The sequence below is a fragment of the Anopheles merus genome, chromosome 3R (genome assembly GCF_017562075.2).
Source record: "Anopheles merus strain MAF chromosome 3R, AmerM5.1, whole genome shotgun sequence".
In the NCBI taxonomy this organism is placed as follows: domain Eukaryota; kingdom Metazoa; phylum Arthropoda; class Insecta; order Diptera; family Culicidae; genus Anopheles; species Anopheles merus.
In genome coordinates, this window is record NC_054084.1 from 34999424 (window position 1) to 35014151 (window position 14728).

Below are 14728 nucleotides of genomic sequence, written 5' to 3' on the forward strand. Positions count from 1 at the left end.
ATCGTGACTAATTAGATCAATTAATATATGCTCGTAATTAATTATGCACCATGGCCAATTAATGTATGCGCGCATGATGGAAAGCTGTATTCTCGGGGGAGAAAAATTCGCTGGAAAAATCCGTTCCGAAAAAACGTCCCTTCCCCCCAAACAAACCCCCCCCCCCCTTTAGGCAATAAAGCGTCCCTGTAAGCGTCTGCGGGATGGCTTGTGCAAAAGCTGTGACGCCAGCGTGTCGCTTGCAACGAGACAACACGCGGTTACACGTCGATGCAGATGCATCAGATTGGAGCCGAGTCTCTCTCTCTCTCGTGTGTTTGTGTGTGAGTGTTTGTATTTGCAACCTTAAGCAACGGATTGTGTTCACCTTTGCTTGGGTTTTCTTCCCCCAACTGGTCACAATTGTCTAGCTGCTACTGCTGCTGTGTCTGCGAGATAATCACACCCCGAAATGGGGATTTCACATTATTTGTCTCTTTAAAATGCTCATGTCCAAGCAAGCGCCTCCTTCGCCGGCGCAAGATGGATGTAAACGATTGCACCCAGGCGCACTGCATTATGCACCGTGATGGGGGGTGTGCATCGATGCATCGCTTTGCCATACAAATTACCAGATTTGTATCATTATTATGACTGACTGATTTGCATGAAATAATAGCCCAGCGAAGCATAGCCCGGTGAAGCACTGCTTCGGGCGGTGCATAATACCCCTTTCCAGTACGGCACCAGTCCCGGGGTCCGGTTGCAGGTGCGAGAAGATAAATGTGTTCGGTTGTACGGTCCGGTTGTGCGTTTCGCATGCTAGAAGGACGATCTCGCAAGGAAGATGTAAGCTGGCCTACGCAGCCGGAATGCAAAGCTTTCTTGCGCTACGGTACGGTACAGAGTACGTACCGTAGCACGAGCTCACAATGATACAATGTGTTCGAAGGCGAAGGCGTTTGCAAAGTAGAACAAAACGTCTGGAATGGAGGAGTTTGTAACGGTTGCGAAAGCTAGACAACAAAAAAAAATCAGTATGGATCGCTTTTGCTTGATCGATTTGTCTGCGTCTAGGCAGTTGTAAGCCGGCGGGCCGGGCAAAATTTGTAGTGGTCGTGAAAGGAAAAGGTAGGTGGTGTGAATGTTAATGCCATAAAAAGATCCTGATATGCTGTGCTGCAGCAGTTTGCTAATGTGTTGCTAATGGAAGACGTATCGTTTGACGTAGCGTTTTGTACGTGTGCACATTAGTTATATTTGCTTAAAATTAACTTAAACTTTGATTTGAAAGTGACATTATTTGAATTGTTTATTGTTTACAATGCCTAGTAAGGTTCCTTTCGATGTGATCGGTATAATTAACCAGTTTAACTAACTCGACTGTAGTCTGCACGCAGACAACGATTTAGGGGAAGGTAGGTAAAGAAGACCCCAAGAGTAAGATGAACACTTCTCATAATTGCATGAAAAAGGTAATTTTCGAATAATTCAACAATGCTGCATCCTAACTTGAAGTAATACAACACATTTGAGAACATTTTTGGCATAATATATGCAAAATTGGATAAATGCACGAACAAAACAAATTTCCAATCGTGCGCACCCTTGTGAATCTAATTTGACTATTGCGTTTTATCTTCAGCTCTGTAACTTGCATTGGTTATAATTTCGGAAGTTTTATTACATGAATCAGTTGTCGTGATTATTTAGCAAAAAACTGGTGAAATTACTAGAATTAAAGCAATACAAAATATTGTTTTCTGGTGGTTTAAACATCCTGACACCAAAGCGGGAAAGACGGACACTCTGTCGCAGGGAATGATGGACACCGATTTTATTTATTGATTTTACTTCCTTTAGCAATTGGTGATGAACAGATATCATCAATCACCTTAAACAAGGGTATGTCGAAGATTCTAAATAATCCAGAAACAACAGAAAGTATTTAAATGATCGAGAAATGAAACACAGGTCAAAATAGTAGCAATGCGTTTTGCTGCATGCTCCATACTGATTAGGTACTTTACCAAAACCCAATATCTTGCCTCGTCTTTGACAACTTTAATCAACAAAAAGAAGAGGCATTGGTATGGCATCGCTCAGGAATAGATCTATGGTATTGCAATGATCAAAAGTTTAATAATAATATTGATAAATTAATTAATATTAATAAATAGTTAATTTAAATAGACTTGGTGAAAAATGGCCTTTACCTATTTGACCAAGTCCATTAAACGTGCTCGGGTATTGCATTTTAGTAATTTCCTAAAGGGAAGGTCTAGACTAGGCTTGGGCAATTAGGTTCATTTTTATGAACGTGAACGTACTAGTTCTTTCGTTTACATGAACTGAACGTGAATCGCGATTCATTCGTTCCATTCAGTTTATGAAAATATGGTAAATAGTTTCATTCCTCAAGAAGAATTACTTTATTACATCTAATGAATAATTTGGCAGACCAGGACAATCTTTATTTCGACAGGTAGGACGTTCTTTTTGTGAAAGATCTGGTCATACGGTTCCCGTTCATATTTGTATTGGATGAGATGAACAACCTGGCTTTGTATGACGTTCTTCATTTCGACGGTTGGATCGTTATTTTCGTGAACGTCCTGGTCATTCGGCTCACGTTCATATTTGTATGCAAGAAATTAACGACCTGGCGTACTAAAACTTTCTTTATTTCGACGGGTAGGATCTTATGAAAGAATCGATGAACGTTGATTATATGAACGCAGGTTGTTCGTTATTTAGGATGAATTGAATGAATCGTACAGTTCTGGTCTTGAGACACAATTCTAGCCTAGACTGTTTGTTCTGTAAGCTGGAGCAACGTCCGCTGTTAGTGCCCAATCTTCTTCTTCTTCTTTGGCACAACAACCGTTGTCGGTCAAGGCCTGCCTGTGCCCACTGGTGAAGTGAGCTTGGCTTTGAGTGACTTATTGTTACCATAGCAGGATAGTCAGTCCTACGTATGGGGTCGCACGGTCTGGTCTATTCGGGGCTTGAACCCATGACGGGCGAGTTGTTAAGTCGTACGAGTTGACGACTGCACCACCAGACCGGCCCCAGTTAGTGCCCAATATTTGCCATAAATGCCATAAATTCTGCATTCAATGATATGTTAGAAACAGTGCTTATAATTCCTAAATTCACGGCTAAATGAATCGTCGTTGAAATTGATCAAGAGTTGGTTTATGTACGTACCGGGACGTGCAAATCAATGAGATATATTCAAATACTATAAACCTCTTCAATTCTCAACGTTTTCTACAGATGTCCATCTTACCCTTCATGGTGTTCATCCCACGTCCCATATCAGGTGTCCATCTTAACTGAACATTTCAAAACATAACAAAAAAACACTCTTTATTTCATGAAGACAACATAAAAAGTGATATAAACTTGAAAGATTGAACACATGCTCTGATAAAACATGAGTTTAAGATAATGTATGCACATTTACATGGACGTTATATTGATATATTCCCAGGTTTTTAACATTGTCCTTAAGCTGTCCGTCTTTACCTACCTTCCCCTATTGCCTTTTTTGAGAATCGCTTCAATAAAGTTTGGAAAATTGGCTGAATAATGTCTTTTATTATGTCTCTTTATTATTTTTTATAATTATTTCTGTAACAGTCAAATAGTTACAATTATTTTGAATGACTTCTGAATATAGAGTGTTTATTTGGCAGTACGTCTCAAGCGAAATGTGAAACTGCGTATGAAAATCATCGCTTGGGAGTGAAGAATTTGGATGTAGTGTGGTATCTTTTGAGATAGTCACGGTCGCCATGTGATATGTTCGATTTTGGGTCGGTCGCAATGTAGTAACTTTGAACTCGCGTTGGCCAGGGTGGTCTTCAAATATCGTTAGGGAAGGTCAGTTTTTGCCGAAATAGGCAGAACTGAAGTGGATACTGTTTCGTAGCGGACTTTCGACACTTGATCGTCCAGGCGATCATAGAAACCTTTAGGAGGTTTCCCTTACAGGTTTCCTGTTGGAGTTTAGAGGCCTTACCTTGGGTAGGAGGACATAAGTAAACTCCTCAAATCAGAAGTCGATAGATGATGGATGGGTATAGTCCTATCCTGACAGTCCGAACGAATCTTACCTGCCATGATCGGAGTTGGTTTTATTTATATTCAAAGAAGTTAAGGGTTTCGTACTTTTGGTTCCGGGTTGTATGTAGGAAAGTCATTGTTTTCACTCAGCTAGTTACGTTTGTCTTTGGCTGACAAGAACGATGGTTCTTGTCACTAAGTTCCTGTTTTGGGTTTGATGCATATACTGTTCCTGCTTTTGGTTATAATGCATAAACTGTTCCTGCTTATGTTGTATGTTTCAGTTGGTTTTGATGAGTGTGTCACAATTGTTTTATATCAACGGTGTGGCCTGAGCTCTTCCGGGTGTGTATGGTATGATTAACTGAATGTGTAACGAATGTGTTACAATAGTGTGGTTTAGCTTCCTAAGTTTGTGTTACAATGTGTTCTGATAGTGTGTAGCTTAACTGTATAGCAGATATGCTACAGTAGACATTCAAAATATGCCCAACAATGCTCTTCGTTCAATTTAAATTAATTCAACTGAATTTCTTATGAGCTTAAAGTGATCTGAACATTTCATCAGTCTTAAATACTTTTGATGAAATTAACAACAAAATTTAAAACAAATAAAACATGAAAAATTAGTTGAATATCGTTGAAATACACTCCACAGTCCAGGGTCCGGTGTCGGTGTTTTCAGAGTTAAACGCATGTGCGCGTGTGCTACTTGGAAGGTGTTTTTCAACAGCTGTCATGTATTTATTGACAGATGTGCAGTGAACAACATATTGAGAGCGATGAGTGATGCTGTTAACATTGGACAAATTTCTCTAAAAACAGTATGAAATTATTGGTTTTACTTACATTATGAATGACTTTTATAAAATGCTTCACCATTATCGAGCACAAGTTATGTCATTGCCAAAAAGGATGAATGAAACTACCCACAAACAAAACTATAATTCCTTTCTTTCTACTAGCACCATCCATCAGTTGCGATCTCCCAGTTTGGCATCCTCATTACGAAAGCATCCACTTTCCATCGCTTCCTTCCACAAGACGCTTATCGTTGTGATAGCCAAACGATGGCTGTAATTTATTTATTTACTGCTCTCTGTGAGTCCGAAAGCTCCAATCGTTGGTCGCTCAATGGCCAGTGCCGCTCAGTGGTCAGTTTTCGGTCGCGATCGGTCTTTAATTTGTACCACCACCCATTGATCCAACCGCTTCTCCACTTTCCCGCCCAGCAGCGTCGAACCGAAATTTTCCCAGATTCCCAGATACCACGGGACCTTCCACTTCCCACAGCCTGTCAAAAGTGATGCAGGCGATCTGCAGCGGGTAAATGGTTGATTCTAGCTCCCCACCCCCCGTCCTTTCCCGCCCTCCTATCCATCACCATTTGAGTAAGGGAATTGCAAAAAAACGCAAGAGGAACGCCAGTCAGGAGAAGCATTTATCGTTTTATGCCTTTCGCAATCATCGAAATCACACGAAGTCCAAACCCATCAATTGCACCCAAACGCAAACGGATCTGGGGTGGTAGTGTGAATGGGTTGCGCGATTCCAAAGCCCAGGCCACATTCCGCCTCTCCCCTCCACTGCACACACACACACAGTAAGTGTGTCTGGGTGGGTTTGACGAATGCAATTTTGCACAAAAACGGCACGGGTGTTTGTGGCCGTTTTTTTGCGCGCTCCTTTCGTTGCATTTTGCTGCACCGCCGTTCCTTCTGCAAAGCCCGCTTGTTTTTCTTCCCATCCCCTTGTGTGTTTCTGTGAGCCGTGCTCTGTCTGCCTGTCTGTGTGCTTTAAGTCTTATTTTGCATACCCTTTTCTGAAGCGGGCCCAGCCAAGCATTCGCAGGCTCATTTCATTCGATTGCAGTTTATTGCTATTATTACAGCGAGCGAAACGTGTTTATATCAATTTGAATCCACACCGAAGCACGGCCGCCACGTTTGATGGACATCATGGCCCTGCACAGCCATTCCCGTGGCCGCCCTTACCCGCATGGCCGCCCTTTACCCGCTGTCCAAAAGGGTTCGCAAGGGAGGGAGAGAAGCCATTTTGGCACCCAACTTGGATCCTAGAAGCGGGTTGGGTCTGGGTGAATTTGGGGCTAGGAGGGCGAGACGATCGGACCACAACTGCGATTGAGCGTAGGGTTTTGTTTCGTGTTTTTTCTCTTTTGTTTTTGCGCAACGTATTATTTTTATTTTTTATTCTCGGTTTGCTTCATCGAGCTTTACGTCTGTCAGTGTAAAAGGGCCATAGCACATACACTCACACAAAGGGGTGGCGAATTGGCGAACTAACTAGCGATGGATTCTTTATTACTACTTCCTGCAATTATGAATGAATATATAATTTGAATGCCTGTCCAAGCGGGTATGTCTCTCTCTCTTACTCTCTCGCTCCACCTCTCTCTCTCTCTCTCGCTCTCTGTAGCGCGTTGTTCACACGTGTGTTACGACGCTGGGCAGTCCACTTGGGCCGGATATTCCACGGGTTCGGTCTTGCATTGAAACAACTCACCCAACCCACCGAAACCAAACCAATGGACCCTCCCTGGGCCAGACTTTTGAATGAAGTATAAATCGATTGATTAAAAATAAAACTGTTATTATTTACGACCATTCGATGGAGAGCCAAGGGCGGTGTGGTTTAGGGGAGCCACCTTTTGGACATGGGGAATGGGACCTGCCCGGTATTTATATTTATTTGTGTTGTGTTTTGTGCCTTTTACTTACATTTCGACATTTTTATGCTTCAACCCTGATTTCCTCATCCAACTGTAACCTCCGCTCCTAATCATCCCATCACTGGCAAAGGGGTTTTTGCCAGCTGGGGGATTTTGCATTTGACCGATGACCATGCTTTTGTACGATCGACAGCGATCAATCGCGCGATCGAGAGGAGGGATGGGGAGCATAAATGGGACCTGAGTGCTCTGGTACAACACGGTCTTCTATGGTCTGTTACCAGTGCAGCACCGTGCCGTGTGTGTGTATTGTCAACTGTCGACTCGGATGCCAATCTCTGCTCAGGGTGGGTGTGGGAGAGTAAAATTAATAATAATAAGCTTTTCAATCAATTTCCATCTCGAACTATTCGAGCTGGAAATGTTCGCGTTGTGTGCGACGCTTGGAGCGAATAATCTGGTGGGGGATTGGTAGTTACTGCCAAAGGGAATTAAAACTAGGTCAATCGGTAGAGTGGGTGTAGCTGCAACACTGAAAAAGATCGATGAGTTTCATGGTGTAGTTGCTGGAATAAGTTTCAATGCAGCTTCTTTTAATAAAATTATTTCTTAAAAATGGAACCACATTGAATTAAAAATTAGAAAAAAATACTTTCAAGCAGCACAACCAAACTTCAAACTTCAGCATAATGTAAAAGTTTACTTCCGATTGCAATAAAACGTTCAAATCTTACTTTTTGTAATAATACAGTACTCTTAAATAAATTTACTGAGTCTTGAGATTCCGGAGGTTATGTTATTGTATTTTTTTCATAAAACCCTGTATTATCTTACATTTAATTGTTTCTGAATTTACAAGAATTGCTGCTTTTATACTAATTTAAATAATTTTAATAATCTCTTGCACGATGTAAACGCCATAACGGATGACAGATACAGAACTGAATCTTGGCAATTATAAAAATTAACTCGATATCTCAGTCCTTTTGACAATTGAGATCGGTGAAACCATCGTCAAAATACAAGCTTGGTAAACCATTTAGCCGAGATTCAGTTAAAAAAGTCAACTGAATATTCGATCATTTTTAACGCCCGTTCGCCCCTTCGAAAATTGTGCAATTTTAACTGAGATATTAGTAAAGTGTGGTTTCGGCATTATTTTCAAAATCGAGCCCGTGAAATATTTTTAAATGTGTACTTAACAACACTAATACATTTGATGACGCTCTCACAAAGAGTAAGATAACACTCATTCACCTATTAAATTAATTATATGCTTCACATCATACCTCTCAAGGCCGAATACCCCTTAAAAGCTTTAAACGAATCCATTATAATCGCCTCCAAACAGAAGTTGTTTGGAAAAATGGAATAAAAATAATTAGAACCATAACCGTTCTCCGATTACCAAATATTGTTAAACATCGAGCTTTGTTTGACGGCAAACACCCTCTCAGTTGAACTCAGAAAGCAAATAATAATAATAATAATAATTGCAAATTGATAGCTTCACCAGGCCGATATGCTTTCGGGTCAAGTACGGTGAACCTATTAAAGATCAACCCCAGGCTAGTTATAGAAAATCATTTTCTCATGTTAATATTTTATGTAAACGATCCACCCATCGAATCGAAAGCATACACAGCCAATTCAATGCCCACACGCAGGAGGGTGAAATTGCACGGCCCGTCGATGTGAGCACAATGTGAGCGAGCATTGCAAAATTACAATAATTTTCAGCCTCATTTCCGGGATGCGTTTTCGGCAGCAAAGTTGGAGGGTAAGCTGGAATACGGCAAATACTGTAGACAATCGAGAGAGTATGTGTATGTATTGAGCCATTAATCAAACGAAACGGTGAACTACGGAGCGGAATATATGTACATCTACATACAGACTGCGGATATTGAACGGTTGAATTGAAGGGGAAAACGCTTTTACATGCACGCTTTCTAAGGACACGCGCGCTTACACACGCGCACACGGCTTCCCTTTGCGCTAATGTGCATAACTAATATCGATATCATGCAGTATAATGTTGCGATAGTCGGGCGACAAGTTGGGAGTTTCGAGTTCGAACTGGGTCCACAGCCGAGCAGTAATTAAAGGGGGTGACGGCGAACACTGCCACTACTGGCCATGGCTAATTGTGCAAACATGATGAATAGATGAGCAGCACCCCTTCGTCAGCGTCGTTCTCTTGGCCCAGCTCGTTATTGCGTTATGCCACGAGCCACCTGGATAGGTCCAGCACGGGTAAAACGGCCTTTGCAAGGCAGTTCTGGCTCGCATGACCATGTTGGGAGGCGGCAGGGGGGACGCAGAACAACCACTCTCGATGCGTCGTGCGCGTAACGACGATGCGTCTTGATCGCCTCCGCGGACTGTTCCCTTCTACGGCATGATGTTTGTCGCCCGACTTTACAAATATGACTGTTATGACACATTTGCCACTTTGCAGTCCTCGGCCCCGGGCCCCGGCCCGAATATGGCTTAATAAATTATGTAAAACACATTTTATTACCTAGAAAATCGCACACAGCGCTCGAGCGGCTGGGTGGCGTGCGGCGGATTGGGTCGGAGGGTCGGCACCCGATAAGGGCATCCGGGCAGTCGACCGAAGCGGACAGTCAATGGCATGCGATCCGCACTGGCTCAATGTGCGCTTGCGGCAGCTCATCCATCCGACCGAGCCGAGTTCGGAGAAAGGGCAAAAAGGGTCGGTATCACGGTGGCTGGCCATATATCCGAGTAGACTAGGCTGGGCGCTCTGGGGGGAAGAGTGCGAGACCGCAGATCAGTGGAATGTGTGCTCTACTGTGTATGTGTGTGTGTGTGATTATTAGTTCTGTATTTATTAGTAAACCGATGTACTTTCGATTTTTGTACAATCAACCTACCACTTCCCCTTGAGGGTGCATTGCTGTGCGTAAGTGCGTCACGCATCGTTTATCCGCAGGCGAAACACGACTAGTGTTGGGTAAAGTAGCACAATTCAGTGTGCTGTGCGCACACGCACATTGCCCTAAGTGTGCTGTGCGCACTGTGCGCACAGTGCGCACTTCGAACCAGTGCCAAAGTGCTAGCACAGTGCTAGCACTATCGCACAGTGCTAGCACTTTCGCACAGTGCGCTCTCTGAGCACAGTGCGCTCTCTCAGCACAGTGCGCTCTCTCAGCAAAGTGCGCTCTCTCAGCAAAGTGCGTTCTCTCAGTAAGTCTTCATGCAGATTTGTTGCCTTGCAGCGTGTTCAGAGAGCGTACTGTGTAAAGAGTGCGCACTGTGCGAAAAGTGTGCTCAGAGAGCGCACTGTGCGAAGTGTGCGCATTGTGCGAAAAGTGCTAGCACTGTGCTAGCACTTCCGCACTGTGCTAGCACAATGCGCACTTCAAGCACTGTGCTGTGCTGTGCGCACAGTATGGTGTGCTGTGCGCACAGTGCGCACAATAGCACTTTACCCAACACTAAACACGACGACGTGCTGCAATGTTTGTGCACCTCTTCTCTAGCGCTCACACAAACACCCCACAATCTGTCGATGATCTCGTGGCTCGAAGGCTCTCGATTTGGTCGGGCTCCAGCTGGTCGGGCGCGCTATAGATATGCATCTGCTGACGGGGCAGAAGTTAGCTGCCCTTGTTTGGAAGGCGGGGAGGCCTTGTGTGGGGCGTCGATTATTTAGCGGAAAATATTCATACCGCGGGCACAGTGATACATGCACGCTGCGCACTGATTAGTATCTTCCCCGGAAGAGTGATCTGGTGTATGGTGTTATGGGGATGATGTTACGATGTGCCGCACGGCAGGTATGCACTAATGGTGACAGAAATGTGTGACACTCCGCGATAAAGTGTAACAGCATCGTAAGGTAGGCACCTCGTTACCGGAATGGTACTGGTAGCATGATTAGGTAAGCGGATGGGGCAACTCGAGGGTGACATGATGCAGATAAAATTTGATTTCACACGTTTTTGTGAGATTTATCTTGAGTGAAATCATCATTTAATGCAGTAAATCATTTGAACAGTAAAGGATGAAAAACAGGCTCCGAAGCATAGCTATATTAGACTAACAGCTTAGATCTCTTGTAGCAATGCAATGCTTTGAAATTTAGCATACTTGGCGTATTGAGGAATTCATGATTTTTACAGACTTTTGACAGACAGAAAAGAGACCTTTACACTCAAGAAACTGTATCCACTTATTGAGCTAAATTCTTTCATCTTTTGGAGTTTGTTGGCTGATATGCCCTAAAAAGATCCAAGCTCAAAGGACCATCCTTAAAAAAAATATTTAAAAAAAAATCAAGCAAAAGTCAAAAATAAAATTTAAAGGGTTCGTTTGCTAGTAAAAATCACGAATAAGAGTGTACTTGCCGCTTTTCCCATAAGGATCCAATACCGAAACAGTAATTATTTTAAATTAAAAGTGTTTGTATCATAATAAAGAGTTCAAGAACGGATTGTAATGAGTTATTAGTAAAATTGTGCAAGAGTAATTAACAAAAGTAATAAAAAGAAACTTTATCTAGTAATACTGTTTTCTTTGACTTTACAAAACCGTTCGCATTTTTGGCGATAAACTATCCGTGTAAACAGCCTTACTTCTTAATGATTCAAACTTCAGGACTTAAGCCCTAGGCTTTGGAATGGGATCGTCAATATTGACAGTGATTAACACCGGAGCAAGTTCAGTTCAAAGACAAAGATATGGTCAGGAACTCGGGCTGTTAGAGACTGCTAAGATATATACTTCAGTTCCTAGTCTATCAGATTCCAGCAGCTGCTTTGAAACTTGTGCAAACATATACCTCTCGTGCGCTGATTTGGTCGTCATACAACTCCGGAAAAGAAACAACTCCCTTTAAACACACTACCGTAAATTGGAGATCAATTTAAATCTGATCGCTCCTCATCATTCTTTCCCTGCCACCAAGCTCCATCATGACATTACGCCCAGCTCGACTCCACTCTCGTTCTGCGCTGCATGATTTATGACGTCCACCTCAAGTCCCCGTGGCCTGTGCAACTGTGTGTTTCTGCAGTCAATTTTCTGCCCGATATCATGCAGCCGAGTCTTCATAAATTTCTCATGAGCCAACCAACCCATTGGCCGGGCATCGATGCCTTAAGTAGATCCGCTTTTGTTCCCTTTATCGAACCGTACAAACAAAACCAAAAAAAAAGAAAAAGAAAAAACAAGCTTGCTTCACGGGTCACGTATGCAAATTCCCCTCGTTTTTCAGTGTTCCCCAGCAAAACCACAAAAATCTGCGGTATCATGCGGTTGGAATGGGGTGGCCAAGAGTGGAAAGGCTAACCGCGAGTCACGCAATCAACTTTGAGGTACAAATCAAATCAAAGTAAATTTACCTTTCACCACATCCGTGCTCCCGTGGCTTCCTGTCGCACGCGTTTTTCTCCAACCGGAAGCGCAGCCGGAGAACGAAAGGAGTAGGCAGGAAGGAATAAAAAAAAACCGCCACTCACCCATACGTTTCCACCCTATGTTAGTGTTCGTTCGGTATCCTTCCAAAAACGCAAGTACCTCGTTGAAAGTTGCACCTTCACGAACGAAGGGAGCCCTCTAATCTAATAACGCGCTCCTGCACACCGAAAGGACCTGCCGCAACCGGAAGTAGGCCTTCCCTCGTCCCTGCCAGTTGATTGGAAAATTGTCTGCCAAAAGTCAGCCAGCGTGCTCAGCGTGGCCCTCTGTTGAACACGTGGAGGGTGAAAGAAAATATGAAAAATTACCCTTTGCGTGGGCTGTTGATCACTCGCTTCAACGGAAATCGGTAAGTTAAAGGGCAATTCCCAAATACCAGCGGAGTGGGTCTGTTTGGTTGCAGAGTTTGTTTGTATGGTTTTTTTTTCTTCTGTGTGTGTGTGTTGTTGAACGGATATTCGTTCTCTCTCTATCATTTTTTCTTCCCCGTACTTGTTCCCTCAAATACCTTGCCGTGAAGGACGCCTCGAATGCCTTCCGGTGCGTAATTGAAGGCACGCGTTCGTGTTTATGAAACAAATAAATAATAAATATCATGCCACAACCATAATTGACGGTTATTAACGATCCCCATGTTCGCGGGGGCGTAATGTGATGAGTGATATGATGGAAAATTGATCTCTGTCAGTGAGTGAGTGAGTGCTGCTAGGCGCTCGACAGCCGTTCGACACACGCAGTCCTCTGGCAGTATCATCGCACCAGCACCGTTGAGCAGAGCGCGAACCAGACGGACGGCGCGGGAAAACGGTGGCCGAAGAGGAGAACGGGAAAAGAAGCAAAACCAGAGGTTGGGAAAAACTTTATGAACTCCAACGCCCATCACGGTGCGGTCATAAATCAAGCGATGACGACTCGCGTGAGTGTGTTCTCCGTGCGAGGTGCTGTTGCCAGTGCTGCTGCAACGTTCGGCAAGCAACGATGTTTACACAGATTTGAAGTCGGAATTATGTTTATTTCCTCATTACATTATTGTGCACCAGATAATATAACAACGGGTTTTCACAGTGCGTCTGTAAATAAATACGGTCCCATAAATCCCCCCCCCCCCACTCCTCTGCGTTGGCTTCTCTCTATGTCCCTTCTTTCCTCCCTATGGCGTGGAAAACACCGTTCCCATTTTCTTCGCGCTGCACTGTGCGCGTTGCTTATATTCTAATAATTTTTGGCGGGTTTAGCTAGTCTTACTAGAGTACATTACAGTGGTGGCTGTGTGTGTGTGTGCATCTACTGTTTATCTAACAATTTCAGTGCTTTCCGCGGAACCAAGCAACGCACGGCTGCACCACTTCGCTCGCAACTGCTTCCGGCCGTGGTGGGTGAATCAAATAAATTCCTCCAGCCATCCTTCGTTCAGGTTTTGGCGACGCCAAGACGGCAGCACACACACACACATAGAGAATGCTACGGGTAAGGTTTATGTGGTTTTCGGATGGTCCAGATCCGTTGGTCCGTTGCCGTGCCTTGGTGGAACCGTTTTTGACGAGGCCAAAAGGAACGATTTGTGTGCGTGTGTATTCGGTTGTTGGATATTCAAAACAACAATAGCCAACCGGCCCCCGGCCGTCCGGAATGCTGGAGGAATCGTTTACGTTTAGGATTTATGGTTATGTTAGATCTAGGCTTTTAATAGGTTTTTAAAATATAATTCCAAATTTTACACTCCGCGGTTGGAGCGGAACGATGGAAATGGTGGAGCCAGCAGGGACGCAAAGAAGCGCTCTGTCTGTCGATCTCTGTTCTGATGATCGTTGCGCCTGACGGATGGCCCACGTGAGAGCGTGTGTTTTGTTACGGAATGGTACGGTTTGTTCATTGAATTAATAATGGATAGTTTTTATTAGGACCTGTGGCACTGTGTGTGTGTGTGATGTAAAAAGCCCCCCCCCCCTCCCCCATACGCGGTAGTGTAAACATGTGTTTGTTCAAACTGTGGCTTTTTTTAATTCTCTTTCCCAATGCAAGCAGAAATTATGGTTATTGGGGAGCTGCGCTCTCGCGTGTGTAAAGAGTTTTTTGTATAAATAAACTAGCGTGCAAAATTTCATCAGCCCAGAAATCAATCGCATTTGACGTGTGAAATGAGGGGATGGGGAGCAGAGGGGAGCTCGGTTTCGAGATTTCATTTAATCAATCTACGGGTTAATAAATTGTTTCGCTCGGTACTGGTGGGACTGGCACTGTTAGGAGGACGAGAACAAAAATTAAAAATAAATAGAAAAAAATCGTAAAACAACCCCGAAAGAATCGCTCCTGCCCTCCATAACCGCTAAGGGCAAACAAAGCGTAAGAGAGGGGGAGAGAGAGAGAGAGAGAGAGAGAGAGAGAGAGAGAGAGAAGGGAGGCGATTTAAAAAAACACTGTTTGTGTGCTATTTGCGTTTATTTTGTACAACACGGTGGATATTATCCGGGTCGAGAGCTGGCTGAGTCGTTTGCTGTGAGTGTTTCCTGCTGACCGAGGCACTGGTCAGTCATGAGGGCG